We start from the raw sequence: 13,336 nt of genomic DNA, 5'->3' as shown, positions 1-13,336 counted from the left end.
GTGGCCAGCAATCCTTGGTGTTGCATGGCTCATGGCTGAGTCAATCCAATCTCTGCCTCTGTCTTCACCTTACCATCTTCACACTGTCTTCCCCCTGTACCTATCTGTGTCTGTATCCATACTTCCTTTTTTATAAGGAAAACAGTCATTTTGGTTTAGGACACACCCTCATGACCTCATCTTAATTTAAATTGATCATCTGTGAAGAACTTATTTCAAAATAAGATTACATTCACAGGTATTCTCAACAGAGGAGAAGTGGGGGGCAGTTGGTGAAGGGTGGGTATCCTAGGAGAAGAGAATCAAATGGATAGAAACTTGTCAGTAGGATATACAGGGCATGTCTAGAAAACATCAAGTACTTTGTCCAGTTTTTCAAGAGCATGTAAGAAAACTGGGAGAAGGTAAGAAAACTCTGGAAGAAAGTCTTATGCCTATTCCTTCTCCAAGGGATGGGCAACCACTGAAGCTTTCAACCAGAGAGTGCTCAGTTCAGTCATGGCTGCCTTAAGGAGACTGTGCTGTAACTGTGCAGAGAATGAATTAACTGGGGAATTGGTGAAGGCAGGATGAACAGAGAGGGAACCACTGCAGCTGCCTCAGAGAAAGTGAAAGTGAAAGTCACTCAGTCGTGTCCAACTCTTTTCGACCCCATGGACTATACAGTCTATGGAATTCTCCAGGCCAGGATACTGGAGTGGGTAGCCATTCCCTTCTCCAGGGGATCTTCCCAACCCAGGGATCAAACCCAGGTCTCCCACATTGCAGGCGGATTCTTTACTGGCTGAGCCACCAGGAAAGCCCAAGAATACTGGAGTGGGTAGCCTATCCCTTCTCCAGGGATCTTCCAGACCCAGCAATCAAACATGGGTCTCCTGCATGGCAGGTGGATTCTTTACCAGCTGAGCTATCAAGGAAGCCTCAGAGAGGTGAAGTGAAGTGAAGTCGCTCAGTTGTGTCCGACTCTTTGCGACCCCATGGACTGTAGCCTACCATGCTCCTCCATCCATGGGATTTTCCAGGCAAGAGTACTGGAGTGGATTGCCATTTCCTTCTCCAGAGGACCTTCCCAACCCAGGGATCGAACCCGGGTCTCCTGCATTGTAGGCAGACGCTTTACCGTCTGAGCCACAAGGGAAGTCCTTAGAGAAGTCGGAGAGTGAAGGATGAACTTGTAAAGACAGTGGGTTAGGGCACCTGCACTCACTCTAGGACCCTAGAAAAGGGCTGCTTGCTTGTGATTTGAACATTCCTGCAATCCAGAGGGATGTCCTAGCCCCATCAGAAAATTGCTCAAAATATACTCATCTGATGGGGTTGCTTTATGAGTGGCAGTCTTGCACTCTAACAAAGGTTACACATATGGCTTACTCTGAAAGAGGCCCCCGGGTTGTTTACGACTCTTTGGAAGGCCTTTCTTTCTGCTTTTTACTTAGCATTTTCAGAGTGACTCACCAAAACATCTTGGACCAGAAATGAAATTTGAAAAACGTCTTCTCCTCTAAGTTCTGAAGAGTTTTTTTGCACCGTTAGCATATAAAAGAGCATATAAAAGTGGGTTAATGGCTGAATTAAGCTGTGCCAGCCAGGCAGATATTGTCTGCATTTGAGGAGGAAGCGTCCACCCACTGTTTACGATTGTGCTTGTCTGCGATATGCTTGCAATTATGTAGAGGATCCAACAACAAAAGAAAATAAAAGTCACCAGAAGTAGATGAAAGGTGCCCTGGTACTCAGGAGCAGGGCGGTTGCACATTTCAAAGTGTCTTGTTTTCTGCTCCATGGAGAAAAGGAGCTGAGTACGTATAAAGTGTCAGCCATTCCCAGTGACTAAGTAGTGTTCCTATTTGCAGCTGTTTCTCTTGAGATCCTCAAATATTTTTAGAATCTTCTTGGCTCTTCTCTACAGAGAAGGCTGTACTTGGCTTCACCTTTCTCTGCAATTGACTTTCAAAGTCATGTAGCCAATTGGCTTGATCCCTAGCTACTTCTGTTGTTGAAATATAACACAAGGTGCCAACACACAGGTAGTGAACAAGAAGAGTGGAACTTTTTAAGCCTGAGCATGGGTTAGCCTCAGTGCCCAGTGTTGCAAGTAGCTGTCCAGAATTCAGAAGGCTACCATCTAACAAGGAGGAAACCTTGAAAAAGCAACTTAAATTTGATCCAGATCCCAGTGCTAATACTTGTTTTGTTCTGCATGCTGTGTCAGACTGTTCTGCTGTGCGTCTATCTGTACACACTGTAGCCGATGCATATGCTCAAGGTGTGCAGGAGGCCAAAAACAATTGCCCAGATAGACAAAGTGAAGGCAGTAGGCTGAGTTCTAACTGCTAGCATAGCATTTATAATTACTGTGATCCTGTAGTAAAGCTGAATTCAAGACAAAAACTACGCTAAAAATGTTTGTATCAAGATTAGTGACTCTTGATTATTATACAATGTCTTAATGCAGTGTTACAGATTCCAACCTCAAATGTATTCATTGCCCTCTGGAAGAATTAGATACCAGTTTTTCAGAGAGTAATTTGACTTTAATACAGAAATGGCTTTTGTAGACAGTTTATTCATTTATTCAATATCTTTAGCACCTTTCAGTGGTGGGAGCTGAAGTATCCCCTAAGCTATTCAATTATCTTTTAGAATAAACAAATATATGAACACCTTAACAGCAAATATCAGTGCAGGAAAATCTACACAATCAACGCTTTTTTAAGCCAGAAATAATAACCGCACTGCAAGGATACAATATCCTTGTATATAAGAACATGGGGAAATAAAGATACTTTAAAAAACAGAAAATAAATAACGGGAAAGAAAAGCATTCAGGATCACTCTTTTTTAGTATTGTATGTACTCATGAAATAAAGACATTTAATGAAGTATCGGCTTCCCAGGTCACGCTAGTGGTAAAGAACCCATTGGCCAATGCAGGAGACATAAGAGACATGGGTTTGATCCCTGGGTTGGGACCACCCCCTGGAGGAGGGCATGGCAACCCACGCCAGTGTTTTTTCCTGGAGAATTCCACGGATAAAGGAGCGTGGCAGGCTACGCACAGAATTGGACATGACTGAAGCTACTTACCATGCACACATAGATAGTTTGAAGTATAGGACCAGCCATAGCACTAAAATCTGCAGAGAATAATCTTGGCATGATTACTCCCTTTTTCCTTTCGCCTTCTTTTCTTTCTTTTATCTACTTCTGTATTCTTTTCCTTTCAGGTTCTTCCTTGATTGTGGTTCTTTTCACTTCTACTATTACTTCCCCTTGTTAAATTTTCTTTTTTTCTTTTCTCCCCTTGACTTTTCTTCTCTTTCTCCATCACATTTCGTAAATATGAAATTTACGTATTGCAGAGAGTCAGACATGACTGAAGCAACTTAACACACACGCACACGCACTATTATTAGCTATTTCATTAGATTTTAAACATATATTATTTATTAAGCATTTCAATAAAAAGCTTTTCGAAACCCAGTCCTATAACAAATTAAAAATGAAACTCATCAAGAGATTGATTTTTTCCTGCCTCTTTCTCATTTTACATAATGTTTACAAATGATTCCACATTTCTTATTGAAATACCACAAGATAAAGATAAAAAGAAAATATAAAATTACTTTCTAATCAAAATTCATTAAAATGAAAACTTAAATCACATAGTTCCAGTGATATTGTTTCTCACAACCGGCAAAATATTTGTGCATATTTGTCACCCTTGGTTCATAAGAAATATGGGCATTATAGAATAAAAACACTTGGTGACAGAAAATATAGTAATCATAAGAAAATTTCCTAGGAAAAAGGGTGCCTCCAGATCAAAGAAAAATATTTGAGATACTAGCAAAGCATGGTAACTTCAAAGGTTGTTCTCTGCACAGCTGTGAATCTGCTTTAGGTATAAAGCTTGCAAAAACTTGAACATCCTGAAAACATTCCAGATTAACTTCCCAGTTTGACAGAAAACAATTAAGGGTCCAGAAAGAGAGAGTAGTTTGAAACCTAAAGCCCAGAAATTCATTTTAGAATATTTTTGTCTTGCTGAATCTTCTCAGATAAAATCATGACTGGACACAGCTAACATTTCATTTAGGAACTGAGTTTAAGTAACTACTGAAGTGCAGATGAAGGGAGAATGAGAGTCTGGGAGATGGAGTCTAATTTGGGACTGCATTAAACACCAAAGATTATTCCAGTATTACCTGATGTTCTTTCCTTTAGGATTTGTTACACAGGCAACTCACCATCTCTCCATTTCTTTCATTACTTTTGATCAAATGACATCAAGGCTGCTTCATTATCATCTTCCCTCCAACTGCTCATTTTCTGAGACTACTTCAAAATGCCCGAGGGACACCACCTTTGTTACAGACTAGGGTACAGATGAAGTATTGTTCAGAATTAATATTTCAGTACAAACATGATATACTTTTGGACTGAAGTGGAATGAATGTTAATTCCCCTTTGAACATTCAATCAATTTCTCTCTTCTTTTGCTTTGTCTCAGTAATGCCATTTTTTCTTCTACAAATCTCAGAAGTTTTTGCCCATGCTCTGCCCAGCATGTACCTACTAAGATTTGCAAGCTTCTTTTTCTCTATAGATCCCTTTCCCTTCAAATGTAGTTTGGGTTTTACTATACTTTGGGGCTTTCTCCTCTTTTGCTCTCATAATGCAACCAAGTGTCCAACAGAAATTCATCAGTGAGGTGAATTGTCCTCATGGCTTATCCATGAGCACCAAGAATCTATCCCTGTTGCTTGTTGAGACCTTCTCTGTGCAGAGAAAACTTTAGAAGAGCACAGCCATGTTATACCCACCTGGGCATTAAAGAAGAGAATCAGGGCCACGCTCCCGACAAGGTTCCAACTCCACTCCACGCTCACTCCAGCTGAGATGATCCATTGGCATGTTTAAAATTCTGAGTCCCTTTCATTGTCAAGTAAATCCAGAACAGATTACATGACCTATTTTTGTGTTAATGTTTAATCCTCACAATACCCAAGGTAGGAAAAGCAAAGGTATAATCAATTAGTATCCCCTTTCAGAGATGTGAGCCATGGGAGGAAGTTGAGATTTAGGGTGCTTTTCAACATTACAAATGACTATCTAAAGCATCTGTATTTGTGACTATGCTTCAAGTGTTTTATCAGGGGAAAAGATTTGTGGATTGGATCTGGGGGATGATAATCATACTTACCTCATAGGGTTATAATAAGGATTAAATGAGATAATTCATGTAAAGCACTTAACACGGTGCCTGAGTTAGTACTCAGGGATGCTAGTAGTTACTGGTCATTGCTATTAATAAGCGTGATGTCTATTAAGCTATACTTCTTTACAGTTCCTTTTGTATTAAGCAATACAAGTATCACGTAAAGGTAGGCAATGCTGTAAGTGTTTAAACTAAATAAGAAGTGATTTTTAAAAAGCATGTATTTTTTTCCACCCAAATTAATTTGGGGTTTTTTCAAACATGGAATTCCATGAAGAAAATAGGTTATCACTTTTAGGAACCTAATTTATGTTAAATTATTCTCAGTACTGTGCCCTCATACTTTGAGACAAAATATTGGAACTGAAGATGAACCAAAAAAAAGCACTAATAATAAGAAATTCTCACTTTTTCCTGTTATCTCACTTCTTTAATGTGAAGTCAGATGAGTACTGTCCTATTTTTCCATTCTGATAATGGTGAGAAGTCTTAAAAATCAATTAAATGTCCAACAAACCACATTTATGATATCTACTTACCCTGACAACTGGCAACTCTGATACTGTTTTCTTTGGACTTGTGTTTGTTGTTTGTTTTCTATAAGTACTATAATTTAAGACCAAATGAATCTAATTTTAAATAATTTCCTCTCATCATTTTTGTGTTCCTTTAAAAACAAGTGAGAAACAGGCAGTCTAACACACTGATAGAGTAAAAATTGATACAACATATTTGAAGGTCAATTTAGCACTTTTTATTAAAATTTTAAATGTTTATACTCTCTGTTCTTGCAATTTTACCTCTAGGGGTTTCCCTTACAGAAATTTTTGCATAAGTACACAGAAACACATGTACTAGGATGTTCACTAAGCATTGTTTACAATGAAATAACACCGTCCCCAACTCCAAGACCATCAGTAAGGGGGCTGATTAAATACAATGTGATGCATTCAGACATAGACTACTATATAGCTGTTAAAAAGATAAACCTAAATATGCACTAAGACTATGGAGGAGTGGATGCAAAATCACTAGGTTGTCTCCCTAGTAGAGGTCTTAGGGAGGTTCTTTACTTATTTTCTTCTTTATATATTTTACTAACAGTGGAATTTTCAAAACAAGAATATATTGATTTTGTTATCAGGAATATATACAAATTTAAGTATATAATGAACACATATAAAAAACTCAAAGGAATATGGCAGGCAAACCAGAGTGGTTAGTTGAGATAAAGCAGAAATATCATCCCCTCTCCTCATTTCAAGTCCAGTGTGCTTTTTTAAAAAAAAGATCACTTATAGTTTTGCAGAAGCTACGTGTGTGTGCATGCTAGTTGTGTCTGACTCTTTGCAACCCCATGGACTGTAGCCCGCCAGGCTCCTCTCTCCATGGGATTTCCCAGGCAAGAATACTGGAGTGGGTTGCCATTTCCCCCTGCAGGGCATCTTCCCAACCCCGGGGTTAAACCTGAGTTTCTTGGATCTCTTGTATTGGCAGGCAGATTCTTTACCATAGTGCCACCTGCAGAAGCCATATAATGGCATCAGTGTGTCTATCTATGAAAGAGAACAATTAGATTTGATAAACTCTTTGTTCTTATGCAATGTGGCATTCTTTAGCACTCTAGGACTTCCCCTTCTTTTGCCCCCGCTGTCTCCTTTCTTAACGAATCGCCACCCCCACCCCTCATTGGGCACCCTCGACAACCATGGTGAATGAGCTTGTTCTCTCGAAGCCGGTCCAGCTGAAAATTAGTTGTTGTCTACACAGTAAGTCCTCTACATATGAACCTTTAAGTTGCATAGTTTCAGAGATGCAAACGTATTCCATCAATGTTAGGCGTGAGTGAATTACAACTCGCCCATTGTTTTCTGTTGCTGATTGTCCTTCAGCTCTACCATCTCCCACTTCCTTTCCTTCCTCCAGTCAGTAACTCTTCTTGCCTGTTCACTCAATGATCTCTCCTGTTTACCAGTTGTTGTACTGTACTACTGTTCTTTTCGAGGTACTATACTGTAAGATTAAAAATATTTTCTTTATTTTTGTGTTTACTGTTTATGTATTATTTGTGTGAAAAGTATTATAAACTATTACAGTACAGTACTATATAGCCAATTGTGTTAGTTGGTTACCTAGGCTAACTTTGTTGGACTTGTGAACAAACAATTTATGGAACACACTCTTGGAAAGGAACTTGTTCATATGTAGGAGAATTATCATAGTACTGTTTGTTGAAAAGGGTTCTGTGGACAAATCTGAGATGTAAGGTCATGATCAGGTAGAGATGTGGGTCACAAGGGAGGGCGTTCCCACTCATGTGTCTTGCATTTGTTAACTCAGCATAAGTATTATGATGAGTATCATCCCCAGAGCTACCAGGATATTCTCACCTTTTCCTCAGGGTTTAGGACTCAGGACCTTAATAAGTTTGAAACCTGACAAAACAAAGAGCAAACCCCTAACTCATTACGCTTTTGTGTTCAGAGTAGTTATTTGCATCACTATTGTATTTAGTCACTCTAGTGGCTTTGAAAAGTACAGGAGGATTATCAGTTGCCCCAGATTGTCCTATCCCTTGGACAGGTTTGTTTTTCCTTGAGTATTAAGAACTTGTATAATTCTATTTTCTGTATTATCACAATGTCTTGGAGTAATAGAATAATAGATCTGTTTCATTCTTTTGCTATCGAGCATAACTATACTCAAACCAGCCCCAATCTTACTCTTTAATCTCCAGGAGGTTCTATACCTTTAAAATTCATCCTAGCTTTCTAAACTTTCTTCTGTCATATGTAGATCTAAGTTATTCAGTATTACCTTATTTTAAAGTCTATCATGCATTCCTATTAAAGTTATACTATTCAAATTAGAAAGTTTGTATATTTTATCTTATCAGTTGAATAAATATTCAAAAATGTTTTAGCAGTCAATGTTGCATTGAACCTTGCTAATGATAAATATTGTCCTTTTAATGATTCCTAAAAGTGTGAATCTTATTTGCCCAAGTTCATAGCCAATGGAAGTGTCTTTGAAAATCATGAATAGATGCACTAAAAGAATTTTTTTAAGTATAGGAGGAAAGGGACCAGGGATTATACACTAACTGCTGAGTCTGGGTTATTTTTGTATTGAACATTTTTCTTAGTATATAGCCATTGAGTTTCAAGAGAACCACAAGTTTGCAAAGAAGAGAATATAATTACAATTCGAACATTCCTGCTTACTTTTTGTATGGAAAGGTAAGAATGAAGCATCTCACTTTGAGTTCAGAATGAAAAATCGTTATTTCAATAGCTTATTTCCCAAAGCACACATATTTCCTGGGAGAGCTATACTTGGCTTTAAATTTCTTAACAGAATATTCTTACAAGTCTCTTCTTACAATTCTGACTCCGGATTCCTACATGGACTGTTTTAGGTCCATGGGTCAGTAAAAGACAAAAGTTGCCAATAAAATTTCTGAACTTCACTTTAACTGATCTGAGTCAGAGGAGAAAGCTGGAAATGATTCTGAGGATTCTAGAGCATAAAGACAAGGATATTTTTGGTACAAAGTGATGCTAGTTAAAAAGCCAGTAAATTTATCAGATCCCAACCAATTAATTCCTCTCCTATTTAATTTCCAATTAATTAACTCATTCCTCACTTTCTGTGGACCAGAAAACGTTTTATGAGTCAAAGATAACTTGTTATCTACTAATAAAGAAATACGAAAATATCATCCCCTTTAAAATTCTTTTCACATAGGACTAGATTCTGCAAAATATATTAAGAATTGGGACACTGATCTAATATTTTGCTTAAGTCAAAATCATATGGAACAAGAAGATATTTGAATTCTCTCTATTGTGCACATACATACACACACAAATACATACACACATCTTTTTTTTTTACTAGAACTGAAATTGTAAGGCATTTATCATCTGACTTGGGTAAAATTATTCTTAATATTTTTACACATCTCCAAAGGAAATTCTTTTTCAAAAAGCTAACCCAGTTTATGTCTGTAAGAACTGGAGTACAAAATATAAAGTACATAGAGATGTTGTGTATTAGGAGTTGCTTTTTCCAAGTAATCTAAAGCTCAAACCATAAGGCTGATGCACAGTCAAATCCCTGCATTTTGCTGCCTTTCTTCAAAACTTCAAACTTCACTGTGAAATAATTTCTAAAACAAACTGAGGAAGTGTGAAGCTACGTGTCCTGTCACACTTATTACACTGAGGACAGACACATGTGTTAGATATGTTCTAGGGTAAAGAGGAGCAAGAACTGCATTCTTATGATTTTTTATAATAGACAATAATCCGGCTCACTTTAAATTTATTTTTAAAAAATTAACATAAAATTCATATACCATAAAGTCGCCCCTTTTAATACATACAGTTTAGTAGCTTTTTAAATATTTAAAGTTGTGCACTATTACCACGATCTAATTCTAGTACATTTTCATCCCCCTCAAAAGAAATCCCATGCCCACTCTCCCTCAGCTGCTGGCAACCAATAATCTGCTTTCTGTCTCTACAGATTTGCCTATTTTGGACGTTTCACACAAATGGAATCATATAATATGTGGCCTTTGGTATCTGGCTTATTTTACTACAGTTCATTTCAGTCGCTCAGTCATGTCCGACTCTTCGTGACCCCATGAATTGCAGCACGCCAGGCGTCCGTGTCCACCACCAACTCCCCGAATCCACCCAACCCATGTCCATCGAGTCGGTGATGCCATCCAGCCATCTCATCCTCTGTCGTCCCCTTCTCCTCCTGCCCCCAATCCCTCCCAGCATCAGGGTCTTTTCCAATGAGTCAACTCTTCGCTTGAAGTGGCCAAAGTATTGGAGTTTCAGCTTTAGCATCATTCCTTCCAAAGAACACCCAGGACTGATCTCCTTTAGAATGGACTGGTTGGATTTTACTTAGCATAATGTTTTCAAGGTTTATCCATGTTGTAGGAGTATCAACACTGCATTGCTTTTTATAGCTAAATTTCTTTGCATGGATGAATATACCATATTTTGTTTATCCGCTCATCAACTGATGGACAGTTGGATAGTTTCTGCCTCTTGGCTATGTGAAAAGTGCTGCTATGAATATTCAAGTACAAGCACTTATCTGAGTATCTGTTTTTAGTTCTTTTGGAAATAAACCCAGAAGTAGTCTGGCAATTTTTTGTTTAACTTTTTGAGGAACTGCTAAACTGTTTTCTGCAGCACCTGGATCACTTTGTATATTTAATATAATATAATATATTATATAATATATATCACATTTATATTACCAATGTATGGGGTTTCCAAGTTCTCCACATTCTTGTCAACAATTGTTGATTGTCTTTTTTGATTAAAGCTCTCCTACTGGGTAGAAAGTAATATCTCTGTAGTTTTGACTTTCATATCCCTGATGACTAATGATAATGAGCATCTTTTCATGTGTTTATTGGCCCTTTGTATATCTTCTTTGGAGAGATGTCTATCTAAATCCTTTGCCCACTTTGTACTTGTGTAACTTGCTTTTTTATTGTTATGATTTCATTTCGTGAGTTTGTCAAAAGCCAGACCCACACATCATCATTATTTAAGAATAAAGGAGGACTTCCCAGGTGGTCACAGGACTGGAAAAGGTCGATTTTCATTCCAATCCCAAAGAAAAGCAATGCCAAAGAATGCTCAAACTACAGCACAATTGCACTTATCTCACGCACTAGTAAAGTAATGCTCAAAATTCTCTAAGCCAGGGTTCAGCAATACATGAACTATGAACTTCTTGATGTTCAAGCTGGTTTTAGAAAAGGCAGAGGAACCAGAGATCAAATTGCCAACATCCGCTGGATCATGGAAAAAGCAAAAGAGTTCCAAAAAAAATCTGCTTTATTGACTATGCCAAAGCCTTTGACTGTGTGGATCACAATAAACTGTGGAAAATTCTGAAAGAGATGGGAATACCAGATGACCTGACCTGCCTCTTGAGAAACATGTATGCAGGTCAGGAAGCAACAGCTAGAACTGGACATGGAACAACAGACTGGTTCCAAATAGGAAAAGGAGTATTTCAAGGCTATATATTGTCACCCTGCTTATTTAAGTTCTATGCAGAGTACATCATGAGAAACACTGGGCTAAAAGAAGCACGAGCTGGAATCAAGATTGCCAGGAGAAATATCAATAACCTCAGATATGCAGATGACACTACCCTTATGGCAGAAAGTGAAGAAGAACTATAAAGCCTCTTGATGAAAGTGAAAGAGGAGAATGAAAAAGTTGGCTTAAAGCTCAACATTCAGAAAACTAAGATTGTGGCATCTGGTCCCATCACTTCATGGGAAATAGATGGGGAAACAGTGGAAACAGTGGCAGACTTTATTTTTGGGGGCTCCAAAATCACTGCAGATGGTGATTACAGCCATGGAATTAAAAGACGCTTACTTCTTGGAAGGAAAGTTATGGCCAACCTAGATAGCATATTCAAAAGCAGAGACATTACTTTGCCAACAAAGGTCCGTCTAGTCAAGGCTATGGTGTTTCCAGTAGTCATGTATGGATGTGAGAGTTGAACTATAAAGAAAGCTGAGCACTGAAGAATTGATGCTTCTGAGTGTGGTGTTGGAGAAGACTCTTGAGGGTTCCTTGGACTGCAAGGAGATCCCACCAGTCCATCCTAAAGGAGATTAGTCCTGGGTGTTCATTGGAAGGACTGATGCTGAAGCTGAAACTCCAGTACTTTGGCCACCTCATTCGAAGAGTTGACTCATTGGAAAAGACCCTGATGCTGGGAGGGATTGGGGGCAGAAAGAGAAGGGGACAATAGAGGATGAGATGGCTGGATGGAATCACTGACTTGATGGACATGAGTTTGGGTAAACTCTGGGAGTTGGTGATGGACAGGGAGGCCTGGCGTGCTGCAATTCATGGGGTCGCAAAGAGTTGGATGGTTGGACATGACTGAGTGACTGAACTGAACTGACTCCCAGGTCATCCAGTGGTTAAGAATCTGCCTGCCAGTACAGGGGACATGGGTTTAATCCCTGTTCCTGGAAGATTCCACCTGCCTGGGGGCAACTAAGCCCATGCTCCACAACTACTGAGCCTGCGTGCTGCAACAAGAGAAGCCACCATCCCCCCTCCTCCCTCCCTGCATCACAACTAGAGATTGCTCCAGCCCAGCAAAGAAAACTCGTGCAGCCAAAACCAACCAAAGGAAAAAGAAAATAGAATAAAGGAAACTATTATCAGATTTCAATCAGATCAGATCAGATCAGATCAGTCGCTGAGTGTGTCCGACTCTCTGCGACCTCGTGAAGAGATACTCCACGCCCAAGGTGAGAGAAACCCAAGTAAGACGGTAGGTGTTGCAAGAGGGCATCAGAGGACAAACACACTGAAACCATACTCACAGAAAACTAGTCAATCCAATCACACTAGGACCACAGCCTTGTCTAACTCAAGGAAACTAAGCCATGCCCGTGGGGCAACCGAAGACGGGCGGGTCATGGTGGAGAGATTTGACAGAATGTGGTCCACTGGAGAAGGGAATGGCAAACCACTTCAGTATTCTTGCCTTGAGAACCCCATGAACAGTATGAAAAGGCAAAATGATAGGATACTGAAAGAGAAACTCCCCAGGACAGTAGGTGACCAATATGCTACTGGAGATCAGTGGAGAAATAACTCCAGAAAGAATAAAGGGATGGAGCCAAAGCAAAAACAATATCCACCCGTGGATGTGACTGGTGATAGAAGCAAGGTCCGATGCTGTAAAGAGCAATATTGCATAGGAACCTGGAATGTCAGGTCCATGAATCAAGGCAAATTGAAAGTGGTCAAACAGGAGATGGCAAGAGTGAATGTCGACATTCTAGGAATCAGCGAACTGAAATGGACTGGAATGGGTGAATTTAACTCAGATGACCATTATATCTACTGTGGGCAGGAATCCCTCAGAAAAAATGGAGTGGCCATCCTGGTCAACAAAAGAGTCCAAAATGCAGTACTTGGATGCAATCTCAAAAACGACAGAATGATCTCTGTTCGTTTCCAAGGCAAACCATTCAATATCACAGTAATCCAAGTCTATGCCCCAACCAGTGACACTGAAAAAGCTGAAGTTGAACGG

General features: G+C 39.2%; 1 protein-coding gene across 1 annotated transcript in view; it reads left to right on the top strand.

Annotated features, from left to right (window-relative positions):
• Positions 1-13,336, top strand: part of LOC133254753 (WAS/WASL-interacting protein family member 3-like) — a 40,027-nt gene that overhangs the window by 19,289 nt on the left and 7,402 nt on the right. The window lies entirely within an intron of this gene.

The sequence above is a fragment of the Bos javanicus genome, chromosome 10, assembly GCF_032452875.1.
Source record: "Bos javanicus breed banteng chromosome 10, ARS-OSU_banteng_1.0, whole genome shotgun sequence".
In the NCBI taxonomy this organism is placed as follows: domain Eukaryota; kingdom Metazoa; phylum Chordata; class Mammalia; order Artiodactyla; family Bovidae; genus Bos; species Bos javanicus.
Note: the sequence above shows the minus strand (reverse complement) of the source record. Positions and strands in the feature narration are given on the sequence as shown.